Source organism: Eriocheir sinensis, chromosome 42 (genome assembly GCF_024679095.1).
Source record: "Eriocheir sinensis breed Jianghai 21 chromosome 42, ASM2467909v1, whole genome shotgun sequence".
Lineage (NCBI taxonomy): Eukaryota > Metazoa > Arthropoda > Malacostraca > Decapoda > Varunidae > Eriocheir > Eriocheir sinensis.
In genome coordinates this window covers 1,339,897-1,355,018 of record NC_066550.1, presented here as the reverse complement: position 1 = coordinate 1,355,018, position 15,122 = coordinate 1,339,897, and the positions used below count along the sequence as shown (strand labels likewise).

Genomic DNA, 15,122 nt, shown 5'->3' with positions numbered 1-15,122 from the left:
AGCACAGTGTAAGGGCCTTCCCAGGGGCTCTGTAACTTCGGAGACTGTCCTTTCTTCCTCTGCGGGTTGTAAAGCCAGACTTGGTCTCCTTCCTTGAAGTCAACGTGGCTTGCCCTCATATTGTAACCGCGCTTCATGGCCTCCCCGGAGAACTTCAAGGCACCACGGACTTGATGGTGCACCTCCTCCAGCCGTTCCTCTAGTTGACGGGCAAAACAAAGGAACACAAAGGAAGAACAAACAACAGCAGACCTGCTGCTCCTTATGAGGCTGTTTGTGACAAGCTACACTAACTGTCTAATCAAAGGTGGAAGATGAAGGACAGCAAAGGCGAAGGCTCCTCCCCACCCCCCCATCCCTCCAGCCAAGGCTGGCAGGAAAGGAAAAAGAACTATGCAGCAAGGAAAAACTGCATGGAAATTATGTAGGAAAGAGGAAAGAACTACCATTACTGCTACCACTAACCGGGCGATAAAAGCGGACAAGGACACCAGTATTCGAAAGAACTTAACGTTACTACGACAATGAGTAATATCTTAGTTGCTGGTTGGATTCAAAACACTTGTCTAATCTATTCTTGAAGGCCGTAACTGTTGTACTATCAACGACATCACAGGGTAGAGAGTTCCAAACATTAACAACTCGATTGAAGAAGAAGTGTTTAGCCTCGTACGACGAGAATGCTTTACCACTTATCTTCAAATTGTGATTTCTTCTTGTTCTATTTGATCGATCAACTGTAAAGTAATCTTCCGCATTAATATCACTGAATCCTTTAAACATTTTAAACACTTCTATTAGATCGCCTCGCATTCTTCTTTTTGACAGGCTGAATAAATTTACTTCTTTAAGCCTTTGTTCATATGATAAATTTCTCAACCTAGGAATCATCTTTGTTACTCTTCGTTGAACCCGTTCCAACTTTTCTATGTCTTTTCTGTAATAGGGAGACCAAAACTGTACACAGTACTCTAGACGGGGTCGAACCAACGAATTATACAGTTTTAATATTACTTTTTCCGATTTATTATTAAAGACTCGTCCGATGAAACCAACCAATTTGTTTTCAGTTTTAACTACCTCTGAACAATACTGACCGGGCTTTAAATCGCTTGATATAGTGATTCCATGATCCTTTTCTTTACTTACTGCAGAAAGTTGTTTGCCATTCATTACGTACCGAACGCGATTGTTATTTTTTGCGATGTGCAACACTTTACATTTCTCAACGTTAAATTTCATTTGCCATTGATTGGCCCAACGTGCAGGTCGATCTAGATCTGATTGTAAAGCTTCTTCGTCGAGTGTCACAGTTGCTTTGCTAGTAATTTTTGTGTCATCAGCAAATTTTGATACTTTGCAAGTGAGCCCATCATCGATATCATTAACATAAATTAAGAAGAGCATGGGGCCAAGCACCCCTGCCTACCTGAGTGTCAACATTGCCTACAGAGGGAAAGCGTCCAGAATATGTGCCGCCGCACTACAGTGGAACAGACAGCGGAGGTGCCATGGGAAGACTTGGGAAAACCGCAGCAGGAGGACCGAGATCTGAGACCAATTATGGAGTGGCTGAGTCAGTCGTCAACGCGACCTGGGTGGGAAGTAATCTCGAGAGAAAACCCTACCACCAAGAATTACTGGACTCAGTGGGACACTCTTCGGATGGACAACGGGGTGTTGCAGCGACGCTGGGTCTCTCATGATGGTCTTGACCACTACTGGTCCACGGTACTACTAGAGGAACGGCTGGAGGAGGTGCACTATCAAGTCCGAGGTGCCTTGAAGTTCTCCGGGGAGGCCATGAAGCGCGGTTACAATATGAGGGCAAGCCACGTTGACTTCAAGGAAGGAGACCAAGTCTGGCTTTACAACCCGCAGAGGAAGAAAGGACAGTCTCCGAAGTTACAGAGCCCCTGGGAAGGCCCTTATACTGTGCTAGAACGCCTCTCCGACGTGACTTACCGAATCCGGAGAACGGAAAGGACGAAGCCGAAAGTTGTCCACGTCAACCGCCTATGGAGGTACCACGGTCCGGGAAACTACACCTGGAACAACTACAGACACCCAGCAGCCGACGAAAACGCAAGGGACGTCCAGGACCGAGAGGAGGTCGACGACGACATAGGCCTCCTGGACCTTTCAGCCGAGGGAGATAACCTCCCGGCTTCGGCAGATGTTCCAGGGACACCCCAAGAAGCGGACGACGACGAGGCGCACCAGGAGACAGACGCGCAGGAGGCACCGAGCAGAAGACAGAGACAACGCAGGCGTCCACAGCGATACGACGATTATTATGTTTTCGATTAATTCTCTTATGTTTGTATATAGTTAAGTGTGCGATCGGGACGATCACAATTAAGAGGGGGGATAGTGTTGTGCTGGAAGCTTCCCCCGGCGTCCATAGGCCTCTAGAAGGCTCCAGGAGAAGCGAGCAGGAGGCGGGGAGCAAAGCCTCGTCAGCGCCCAGCGGGGCGCGGCCAGACGCCAGGCGGAAAGTGTTGCCAACCCGCACATACTTTTGCTACATGTTCTTGTATGATCTAAAATATACTGTAACATTCTAGACTGTACTGTTCTGGATATATATAGGAGAAGAGGGCGAGAGGAGACAGTCCCAGTCATAGCAAGCTAGTGGTCAGTGAAGAGTACGTCAGAGTGAAGTGTACTACTAAGGAAGAATATTAAACTACAGAAGCTGTGCAAAGTGTTTATATATATCTCCCTCCCACGGAGTCTTGTGACGGCGACACGGAACCCAAGTAATACGTCCGGCATAACAGTAGGAAGGACAAAGGGATCGACAAGGTAAAGGGAATATAAACTCCGGTATATGAACTGAGATAATGGTGGAGAGGGAAAGGGATGAGGAGCACAGTCATACTACCATTAACAGGCCCTCATAGTCTGGCTGCCTTAGTCTCTACACTACTGGAGCAAACCTGAAGCGGATAACTGATGTGGGGGCAAGTGCCCCCTCTTGCCCCTACGTGCGGGCGCCCAAGGGTACAGCAGATCTCTCTCTGTGTGAGGGGTGTGGCAGGGTGTGGCGCATGTCGTGGTGTGTCAAGTGTGGCAGAGAGAACGAGGATGACGCAGGGGTTTGTGACGAGATGGGACGTGGAGTGGACGTGTTTGCTGGGAGGAGTGGAAGATCGAGTTGCTGAGTGGAGGCACGAATGGACGAGTGATGGAAGCAGTGAAAGAGTTCTGGGAAAGAATTTAGCGTACAGAATGTAGGGAACAGTATTTTGTCCCATGTACGCAGGATTGTGTCTGTTCTGTAGTAGGTTTTGTTTCTTTTCACAGGAGCTGCCGTTACAAAGGCCTGACGGGGCGAGTCACCTGTGACATCAAGATCAAGCGGAGAAAGCTCCAAAAGGGGCAGCTGTGACCTGAAGGGCCTTGGCAGTGTTTCTCGCGGAGGAGGAGCCCCGCGGCGCCCAGGGTGAGTGTGCGGGTGGCGGGGGGGAGGGGAGGGCCAGTGTGTGGACGGTAGGGATGGGCAAAGTATGGGATTTTGGGTAATCGCGGGTACGGGTACCCGACCTGGCCTACCCGAGATACCCGGGACCAGTACCCGGGTATATACCCGATATCCATTAGAAACAAATAGCCGCCAGCGCGCGGTGATCCCGGGACCAAAGTTGAGACGATTACTGAGAGGGTGTGTCGGGGTGAGTATGTCAGCGCGATGCTTACCCGGGAGGCCGAGACACCCGGGACACTGCCGAGAGTGTGTGCCTCTAATAAGTAGGGACGGGTAGCGATCGTGTGAGACTTAACTGGCTGTACAGTGTGTATGTACCTACTACTGGATAGCATATTAACACCAGGAATAAAGATCATTTTCCTAAGGTTATTTATATCTTATTCCACTTAAGTTACATCATTTTTTTTCAAGAATAAAGAACATAATTTAAGTGGGAGCCGTTACAAGGTTACTGTACAATGTTGCCAGATTGTCGTACTCTGCCTCTTATGTTTGATGATTTCTAATCCAAAAACGGCTTTCATCACCCAAATAACTGCATTCCTATATGGTTATCCTTAAAATGGTTAATTATTGGTGCTTCTTGGCAATAGTTATGGGGCAGAAACCGGTAAATATGCGGCTCTTGAGTACGATAGTCTGGCAACAATGCACTGGTACGCACATCCGTACTCTTTTTACCCGATTATTCTCCTTATAATAGTATTACAGAAAATACCGTCATGATACCCGACAATCTAAGTTGGTCCCGGCACCGACTGGCTGCTTGGTACTCTTACTCCCCGGGTATCTGCCTGTTCCTACGGGCCACACAAACAAACTAACAAAACTAACAAAAGTCAGGCTGATAAAAAAGAAAAGCTAACGGTAGAAGTCGGCAGCGGAATAAGACAGGGATGCATGGGCTCGACGACATTGTTCAAATTAGTTACATATAAAATTATACATCAGTTGGAAAAGGTGAACAAAGGGTACAGAGACGAGAACTTTAGCATAACATCACTCTTCTTTGCGGACGATGGAATGTTACTTGCAAGTAGTGTAGAAGATGCAAAAGAGGTGATAGAACAAGTATTGGCATCAGGGAGGGAATGTGGCCTAGAAATTAATAAGCAAAAAAGCAATATTATTATATTTAATATATAAGTGTGTTCAAATTTTTTTTATTTGAATTCAGATTATTGGTTATTCTCCAATGTTTGTTAGTTGCTTTGTCAGGTAAAGGTCCAGTTTAACTCCAGCACCTTCATTTTGGTCTATTTTCTTTCAAACCTTCACAAAACCCTTTGTATACATATAATACATTAGTAAAAAGTGGCGGACACCTAAAACATTCCGGCAAGTAGGTTGTGCTGCATGTCCTAAAGAAAATAAATAAAAACTGCGCGTGGTGAACCTGGTCTCACATGCGTGGGCTAATCGCTAACCAAGGGTACCATCGCTAACCAAGGGCACCATCGCAAACCAAGGGTACCATCGCAAACCAAGGGTACCATCGCAAACCAAGGGCACCATCGCTAACCAAGGGCACCATCAGAAACAAGGGTACCATCGCTAACCAAGGGTACCATCGCAAAACCAAGGCACCATCGCTAACCAAGGGTACCATCCATAAACCAAGGGTACCATCGCTAACCAAGCGTGCCATTAACCAAGCGTACCATTAACCAAAAGGTACCATGCTAACCGAGGGTACCATCGCTAACCGAAGGTACCATCGCTAACCAAGGGTACCATCGCTAACCAAGCGTACCATCGCTAACCACCCTAAAACAGCCCCAAGCCATGACTCAAGGTCATCTGGGGCTTGGGCTGAAAGGGCCGGAGCCCAGGATGCCCTTGAGTCATGACTCGGGGCTGTTTTAGGGTGGTTAGCAATGGTACGCTTGGTTAGTGATTAGCCCACGCATGTGAGACCAGGTCCACCACGCATGGAATTTTTTTTTTTTAGGACATACAGCCCAACGGCTGCCGTGCTGAGGGCCTAAACCCTCTGCGAACTATTTTGCGGTGGTGGCGGCACCACCGTAAATGTTACGTATCATAAGGCAGCGTTTTGGTAAGTTAGGAAAGTTCGTAGTATATACGTAGTATATACGTATCATACGTCCCCTCCTAAAATACCGATGTTGTATTTAGGTAGTGTTTGGTTGCGTCACTATAATACGTTTCCTAAACATAACTTAGACATAATTGTAATTCGTGTTACATCTACGAATACACTACGTAATGGTTTTACGTCATGATGATGGTGATGGTGATGGGGACGTGGTAAAAAGGTAGTAGAAACTTTAGAAAACGTATTAATGGACGTCGTCATAAGGTTGCAGAAAGGTCGTGAGTTACGTTGTGAAATACGTTGTAAGGATGTACCTGGGAGTCCACACAATTACGTAAAAGTTACAAAACCGCTACCTTTATACAACGTAGTAAATACATAATTGTGTTAGCTGGGAATATGCTCCCCACCTAAAAGAACCGATTTCCCCCTTTTTCTACTTTTAAGTACTTGATCCTTCATATTATGGTTCAGGGACATGTATTTCGTTCTTTAACTATGATATGGAGGTGTATTATCGTATTTTGGAGGCATGAAGTCAATCTCCACAATTACCTTCAATTACTGGCAACACGAACCCTTGAAGCAGATTTGAAATGCGGTTAATCAGGATTCACGTGTTCGAACAGCTCGGGCAGGAGGTTCGAGAGCCTGCATTTGCACTAGAACCCACAGTACTCTCTAGGGCGACATTGACGGATCACGGGTAGCAAGTGGTTTTGCTTGTGTCAGTGATAAACAATGAAGATACACCTTGTTTGGTTCAATGGACTCTGCTAGCAGGACAGAAACCTTTCGACGAGGTGATAACCTACTAGAACCAGTGGTAGCGAGAGGGCATGAGTGTGGTGTAGGCGGTTCATGTGGACACAGCTGGCCCCCGGCGCCACGCCAGACCAGTGGGGCGAGCATCGTTTGGTGGGTTCACTACGCTTCTCTCCCAAAACAAGCTTGGCCTCCAGTGGGAATGCTTGGTTTCCGTATGGGGAACACTAAATTTGTCGCAAACACCCATTCTAGTGGTCGTGTGAGGAAAGATCCCTAAATGTAGGGAATTTCCCTAGATCTAGGGTTTTTCCCCCCCCCCCCCCCCCACACACATTCAAAACTATGCGATTGCGACGAAGTTCGTGTCCCCCACCCGAAATCCCGCATTCCCATAGGTCCCCAAGCTTGTTTTGGGGTGAGGGGGGATTATGGGCAAACTCTAGAATTTTACCCCCGTGTTTTCAAATGTCCTCGTATATACCATCACCAAGGTGGACATGTTGAAATTTATGGTAGAGACTTTCTTCATGCATCCCTCCTTCTCTTGGAGTAAAGTATTTGTTTCTGGCAGATTTAGATGTGTTTTGAATTATTCAGGCAATTGTTTTCACGTTAATTACTGTAGTCAGTGTCACGAGAGTTGGCAGGGACAATCCTTCAGGGATGGATTAGCAGACTTGGCACCCTTGCCGGGGTGACTCTTGCTCTTGCTGTACAGGGACCCGTTGAGAGTCATGCCTTAATGCCGGCACAACCTGTAAAAGAAAAAAAAAAAAAAAAGAAGCAGTATCCATCAATACCTTCTTATTCCGCATACCACTGTCACCAACCATTCTCATGCAGTTCTTAATCCATTAACTCTCATGCACACTCCACAAGTAAACCTTCCGTGCCAGTCTTGCATCATCCATTCGTTCTAGTCTAACTTTGTATCTAAGGGTAGCCTTCCTATGTCTTTCCCTGAAAGTACTCCACCCCATGTCACCCCTCAAAGCTTCCACCGCAGCATACCTTGGCAGGGGCGGATCCAGAAAATCAATTTTGGGGAGGGCCTGATTGTAAAATTTCATAAACTAGCGACAGCCTCAAAACAGTAAAGACCAATGGATAGTGATGGCGGTTTTTTGCTTAAAATCCGCTCCTCTCGAGCAATCAATTTATGTATGACAAGTGAATTTTTCTTGTGTGCATACATACATATATATATATATATATATATATATATATATATATATATATATATATATATATATATATATATATATATATATATATATATACATACATACATATATGTATATATATATATATATATATATATATATATATATATATATATATATATATATATATATATATATATATATATATATATATATATATATGGCAAGATTAGGGAACATTCTGGTGCTGGCGTGTGCCTGGGCTTTGATAGTTTGGAAGACCGGAACAGATAATGCCCAGCGCTCCACTTCCGCCTTCACGACTGTCAGGGATTTGATGTCGACCTCGTGAAGAGCTGAAGCACAGCCGCAACATCCGTTTCGGGCTTTTGAGGTTGCTTGAGCTGAAGTGCGACAGTCACTGTGTCGTCGCTGAACCGACTCTTCAACTCAGCCAAGACGTGGTCCACGAATGGAATGTACACCGCCCAGCGGTAGTAGATACATCTCAGCATTCTCGCACGGAACATTTGATCGCTGGGTCTGTCGTCCACAGAGTCGTGGCACAAGGATGGTGTCACGCGATGACCCCACCTCGACCAAAAGCTCTTCCGCTTTCAGGAACACGTCGTGGAAATGATCCTCCGCATCTGCTCTGAACTTGGCAAAAATGGTCTCAATGCCACGAATCATGGCATAGGCTGACACCAGGTCGCCATCTTTTCTCTGAAGAGCTCGGTTCGGCTCGAGAGCGTAATATACACTCCATTACAACCAGTCCAACGAGAAAGCGGGGAACACGTATGGCGTTGAGAAGGTGCCCAGCGGTGGCGTCAAGTTCTTCCTCGAGAAAAACAGCGATGACAGGCAGAAATTCAACAAAAACCAGCACCGCGTCATGCCTCTCAATCCACCTGGTGGGGCACAGGGGAACAAGCTTTACGCGCTTGGCACATATTCAAAGAATGAACGAAGTTGTACACCTCGGTCAGTGTTTGAAGAGCGATCTTCACTTCCCTGACGTCGCACGCCTTCGTCAGTACTAGATTCTGCCGGTGGTTAAAGCAGTGGATTGACTTGGCCAGGGTGTACTTCTTCATGAGTACTGCGACACACCCTTTGAATTTTCCCATCATGGCACTTGCTCCATCGAAACCAAGTCCCCTGCACTTGGCAATGTCCAATCCGAGGTCTTCAACGGTGCGGAAAAGGAGCCAGGCTACACCTTTACCGGTGAGGTCTTGGGCGTGCACAAAGGCAAGGAAGTCTTCCCTTATTTCCTCTTGGAAGTGCAGAATGGTGATAGTGGCCTGCACTAAAATTCACTTTCTGCTTGCATGTGAGGAATGAGGTCACAAAGATTTTTTCCTAGGCCTTTAAACCTTGCTCTATAATATTCAATATACGATTCCGTAACTTAAATACTGAAAATAAATAAATAAAATCCTGAGTGCTCCAGAAATGCAACAGAAAGGTACCAGTTTTCGTTTTGACTTTCTCAGAAAGTGGACATTTTAGCAGATGGAGATGCAGGAGAGTGAAAAATTACATCAGACACCGAAGAAAAATAAATCTTGCCTGCATCCTTGGTGCACTCAGAGCTATCCTACCGACCCTATTTTGCCCTACTTCCAGTTTCTCCATTTCAGACTCACTCCATGTAATCACCTCTATCCCATACATAACACTCAGCACTGCTACACTTCCACACCTCTCTCAGCACATCATACTTACATGCCCTCATTCTCCACCAGGGTTGGCCGATTTAAATCATGATTTAAAGTGATTTAAATCAAGATTTACTTCTGCCCAAACCAACATGGAATGTAAAGGAAAAATATATAAACAAACACATACTTACACCTGCTTTATATATTCCTGAGGAATAGAACACTAAAAGCTTCCTTTTACAATACAACAAAAATTTCCACATTCCATTAAAAATGAAATCAAAGGGTTTTACTTGTAATGAACTGTACTTATTTCTGAGGAGTAGAATATTAAAGCACTTCCTTTTACAATACAGTATAACAAAAAATTCCACATGCTATTAAAAAAAGGAAATCAAAGAAGTTTACTTATAATGAACTGTACTTATTTCCTGAAGTAATGAATTTAAAAAAGAAAATTATTATGGCCTGTATTTAAAACAAAAGCACATTGAATTTATACTGTAAAAGCAGTCTTTGAAAAATAATGATACACTTCTTTGAAAGTAGTTCATAAAAATTCTTTGAAATCAAAATTCAAAATCTTTAAAAAATATTTTTTTTAATTCTTATGACAATAAATTTTGTTGTTTTCAGTCTTGCTACTATTCCTTGTAAGTCCAGTTTCCAGTGTTTGCATATAGCTCTCCATGCTTTCCCAGACTTTGAAGGAATTCTGTTAAAATGTTCCCTCACTGGATCACTCTTCCTACCAGATACATTAATCCTTGTGGTCAGTGACATCTCTACGCTCTTGCTGTAAGCTCAGGAATGAGTGGCTGGCCTGTAACACCTAAACAGCCAAACTACTACACAGTGGCACAAGTCCGGCTATGTCCTAACATGATGTAAGAGAAACAGGACAGAGCCTGAGAGAGATGATGCAATCCTGGTCAGTGGCTACTGGGCTGCTTGACAGGTTCAAACACGTTGTAACCAAGTGAGAGATGATGCAACATGCTGTAAAAACACTCCAAAATGTGTTTTAAACTAGTGTATAGAATAGAGAGAGAGAGAGAGAGAGAGAGAGAGAGAGAGAGAGAGAGAGAGAGAGAGAGAGATTTCCAAATATTTTTATGCTGATTAATAAAAAAAATTAAAAAATCACCAACCCTGCTCGCCACACTTCCCAGACGGCCCACCCATTGATTTAGTAGACTAATCCTCTCATTCTTTGACCTTTCACATCAGCTCGGACTCATCCATACACCTAGGTTCTTGTATTCATCTGTTTGCCCTAGCTCTGTGTCTCCTAGCCTCCAAGTCCTATTTCTCTCATCTTCTGCCACATTCACAACCATTATCTGACTTTTCTCATTTCTAAATTTCACTCCAAAAATCTCTCCCATACTCATTCACCACATCTAATAGCTTCTGAAGTTCCTCTGCTGACTCACTCATAACTACCACGTCATCTGCATACAGAAGCACACTTACCCTGTCTTCTCCCACTTTCACTCCCGCATTCTTTCTCCTCATCCTGGCTGCCAACTCCTCAGTGTACAAACTGAAAAGAGTTAGAGACAGGATGCTGCCCTGCCTAACACCTCTTTCACTCCTCACCCACTCTTTCTCTAATGCTCCTAACCTATACCTGGCTCTCGTGTCCACATACATACTCCTAATGATTCGCACTATCTTATCACTCAAACCTACTTTCTCCAATACCTTGCACATCACCTCCCTGTTCACTCTATCATACGCTTTCTCAATATCAAGAAACCCAAGATTCAACTGACTTCCCTTCCTCTTTTCCTCTCTATCATCTCATTCACCAAATAAATATTGTCCTCTGCTCTCCTGTCCGCTGAAAACCATTCTGCTCCTCACCCAGCACTCTCTCTCTTTCAATCCACTTACGCTGCCTTTCATTCAACACAGCACAAAAAATCTTTCCCACCGTATTCGCCAGGGCTATCGGCCTATAATTCTTCAGTTCTTTGTTACTCTTATGCCCTCCCTTGTGTATCAGAGTCACTCTGCATTCATTCCACTCCCGAGGCACTCTCTCATCCTCCCACACGTGGTTAAACAGCTCAGTCGTTCTGTCTGTCACCACCTCACCTCCATTCTTATACAGTTCATACGGGATCTCATCCAGCCCTGCTGCCTTGCAATTCTTCTGCTTCTTCCAGCATACCTCGGCTTCCTCTCTGCTAATTCCCTCATTCAGCTCATCCGCATCCTTCCTCTCAAGCGTTACACATCCCTCTCTCACCTCAAAAACTTCACCCACCCCTCCAATCTCTTCCCAGAAACCTTTTATACACTCTTTCATTCTATCTGTGTCCCTGATTATCTCACCATTTACTTTCAGGCACTCCACATTTTCACTATCAGTCACACTCTCAGCTGTCACCTTCTTCAACACTAAATATCCTTGGTCTATCCTTAGCTCAAAATCTCAACTGGAAACATCACATCTCCTCTCTTACTAAATCAGCTTCCTCGAGGTTGGGCGTTTTGTATCGTCTCTGCCAGTTCTTCTCCCCCGCACAAATGCTTTCCATATATAGGGGCCTTGTCCGCCCTCGTATGGACTATGCATCTCACCTGTGAGGGGCTCCACTCACACAGCTCTTCTGGACGGAGTGGAGTCTAAGACTCTTCGTCTCATCAGCTCTCCTCCTCTTACTGATAGTCTTCTACCTCCTAAATTCCGCCGCCATGTTGCTTCTCTTTCTATCCTCTATTGATATTTTCATGCTGACTGCTCTTCTGAACTTGCTAACTTCATGCCTCCTCCCTCCCGCGGCCTCGCTTCACACGACTTTCTACTCATGCTCATCCCTATACTGTCCAAACCCCTTATGCAAGAGTTAACCAGCATCTCCATTCTTTCATCCCCTTCACTGGTAAACTCTGGAATAGTCTTCCTTCGTCTTTATTTCCTCCTGCCTATGACTTGACCTTTTTCAAGAAGAGTGTATCAAGACGCCTCTCCACCCAAAATTGACCTCTTTTTTGGCTACTCTTTACTTTTTACTTTTGTGGGAGCAGCGAGTAGCGGGCTTTTTTTACTCTTTTTGTTGCCCTTGAGTCGCATCCTTTGATGTAAAAATAAATAAATAAATAAATAAAAGTATAGATTCAGAGATGAATTTAGCAATATATTCATTGATCTTCATACAATCTGTAAAAGAAGCAAAATGCAGCTTCTCTAGCATGCTTTTTAATTGCAATGTTAAAGAGTAGTAAAACATGAAAGACCTCTTCTAATTTTCCAGTTGCATACTACAAAAACAGTTGTGAGAGAGAGAGAGAGAGAGAGAGAGAGAGAGAGAGAGAGAGAGAGAAATTTAATACCACATATAATTAAAACCACAATACCTGATGAAACTAACAAAGATACACACACAAAAAAACACTGGTTTTATTGATGGGTTTTTGGTTTAAACCAGGGGTGTCAAACTCATGGCCCGCGGGATAGTTATAAATGGCCCGCAGTATCACGGTAACTTCATTCTTGTCAATGTGTTTTCTACCTTACTGGCCCCCATGACGGCACTTCAGAGTATGAATTGGCCCTTGAAGGGTTTTGAGTTTGACACCCCTGGTTTAAACCACCAACCCTGCTGTACATAATTAAAATGACACCCCTGGTTTAAACCACCAACCCTGCTGTACATAATTAAAATGACACCCCTGGTTTAAACCACCAACCCTGCTGTACATAATTAAATGACACCCTGGTTTAAACCACCAACCCTGCTGTACATAATTAAATGACACCCTGGTTTAAACCACTAACCCTGCTGTACATAATTAAATGACACCCATGGTTTAAACCACTAACCCTGCTGTACATAATTAAAATGACACCCCTGGTTTAAACCACCAACCCTGCTGTACATAATTAAAATGACACCCCTGGTTTAAACCACCAACCCTGCTGTACATAATTAAAATGACAGCCCTGGTTTAAACCACCAACCCTGCTGTACATAATTAAAATGACACCCCTGGTTTAAACCACCAACCCTGCTGTACATAATTAAAATGACACCCCTGGTTTAAACCACCAACCCTGCTGTACATAATTAAAATGACACCCCTGGTTTAAACCACCAACCCTGCTGTACATAATTAAAATGACACCTCTGGTTTAAACCGTCAACCCTGCTGTACATAATTAAAATGACAGCCCTGGTTTAAACCACCAACCCTGCTGTACATAATTAAAATGACACCCCTGGTTTAAACCACCAACCCTGCTGTACATAATTAAAATGACACCCCTGGTTTAAACCACCAACCCTGCTGTACATAATTAAAATGACACCCCTGGTTTAAACCACCAACCCTGCTGTACATAATTAAAATGACAGCCCTGGCTTAAACCACCAACCCTGCTGTACATAATTAAAATCTTACATAATTACCACACTACTAATGAAACTAACAAAGATACACACAAAAGAAACGAAAAAAATGGTTTTATTAGTTGGTTTAAATCACTTTTTTAATGTTTTACACCATGATTTAAATAATTTTGGTTTAAACCCTGGGTTTTCCAGATTCATTTCCTCCACTAACTCATCCAGTATCTCTCCATTCCGGTTCCTTCTCTCCCCAAGCACACCCACGTGTCCATTCATATCTCCCATGACAATAACTTTCTTCCGGCATACTCCCTCACAACTTTCCTCACCACGTCATACTTCCCTCTGTTCTCCCTCACGGCTCTCTCACCTTCCACTGTCATGTACACCACAATCACTATCAACCTCTCAGACTTCCCCTTGGCATTCACACACTCCACTTTCACTGCTAAAACATCTTCACTGTCAGCACTGGCCCCTACATTCACTTTTTCCACTCTGAAAGCCTTACTTTTCCTGTAGAGTAAGGCTCGCCTCCTCAACATGTGTTCTGCTTCTTTCTGCCCTTCCCAATCGTCTCAAACACTTCCCCATCCACATGCACGTCATCCCCTAAGTGAGTCTCAGTCACACCAACCAGATCAACCTTCCACTCATCCAGCTCCCTGCTCACGTCATCCAAGTTACCTGTAGCCAAGGCTGGCACTCTGATGCACGGCACGGTTGAAATTTTGATAAAAAGTATGGTACGATTTTTTTTCCTTATGTACGGTAGGGTATGATATAGGTACGGAAAATATAGCAAAATTCCGAACCGTACCGTACAGGCTTAAAACAAGTCATCATACTAAGATTTATTTATTTCTGTATTTATTGGTTTATTTATGATTTTTTTTTTTACGTTCCCCTCAGCTCCTGGTAGGCTATATGTAGGAAGCTTGATACTTGTATATTCACTTTGTAAATGTGCCTTTTCAAATTTCTTGCCACCTTTATTATTTTTCTCAAAGATGAAACTAACAAAGATACACACAAAAGGAAGCAGAAAAATGGTTTATTAATTTGGTTTAAATGCTTTTTAATGTTTTACTATTGATTTAAATAATTTTGGTTTTAAACCCTGGGTTTTCAGATTCATTCTCCACTAACTCTGTCCATCTCTCATTCAGTTCCTTCTCCCCAAGCACACCCACGTGTCCATTCCTTATCTCCCATGACAATAACTTTCTTCCCGACTTCCTCATAACTTTCCTCGTGCCTTCCCTCTATTTCTCCCTCAAAGCTCTCTCACCTTGCACTCGCCTTGCACCACAATCACTATCAACCCCCTCTCAGACTTCCCTGGCATTCTACACACTCCACCTTTCACTGCTAAAACATCTTCACTGTCAGCACTGGCCCCTCATCTTACTTCTTTTCCACTTGAAAGCCTTACTTTTCTGTAGAGTATGCCTCCTCCACATGTGTTCTGCTTCTTTCTCGCCCTTCCCAATCTTCTCAAACACTTCCCCATCCATGCACGTCTCTCTAAGGGGAGTCTCAGTCACACTAACCAGATCAACCTTCCACTCATCCAGCCCTGCTCACGTCATCCGTTACCTGTAGCCA

The 15,122-nt window shown here is 44.1% G+C and overlaps 1 protein-coding gene across 1 annotated transcript in view; it reads left to right on the top strand.

Annotated features, from left to right (window-relative positions):
• The first annotated feature begins 2,750 nt into the window (after positions 1-2,750).
• Positions 2,751-15,122, top strand: part of LOC127010186 (uncharacterized) — a 33,289-nt gene continuing 20,917 nt past the window's right edge. The window contains exon 1 of the mRNA XM_050884062.1: positions 2,751-3,448. The gene's annotated coding sequence lies outside the window, so the exon portion shown is untranslated. The remainder of the gene's footprint in view (positions 3,449-15,122) is intronic.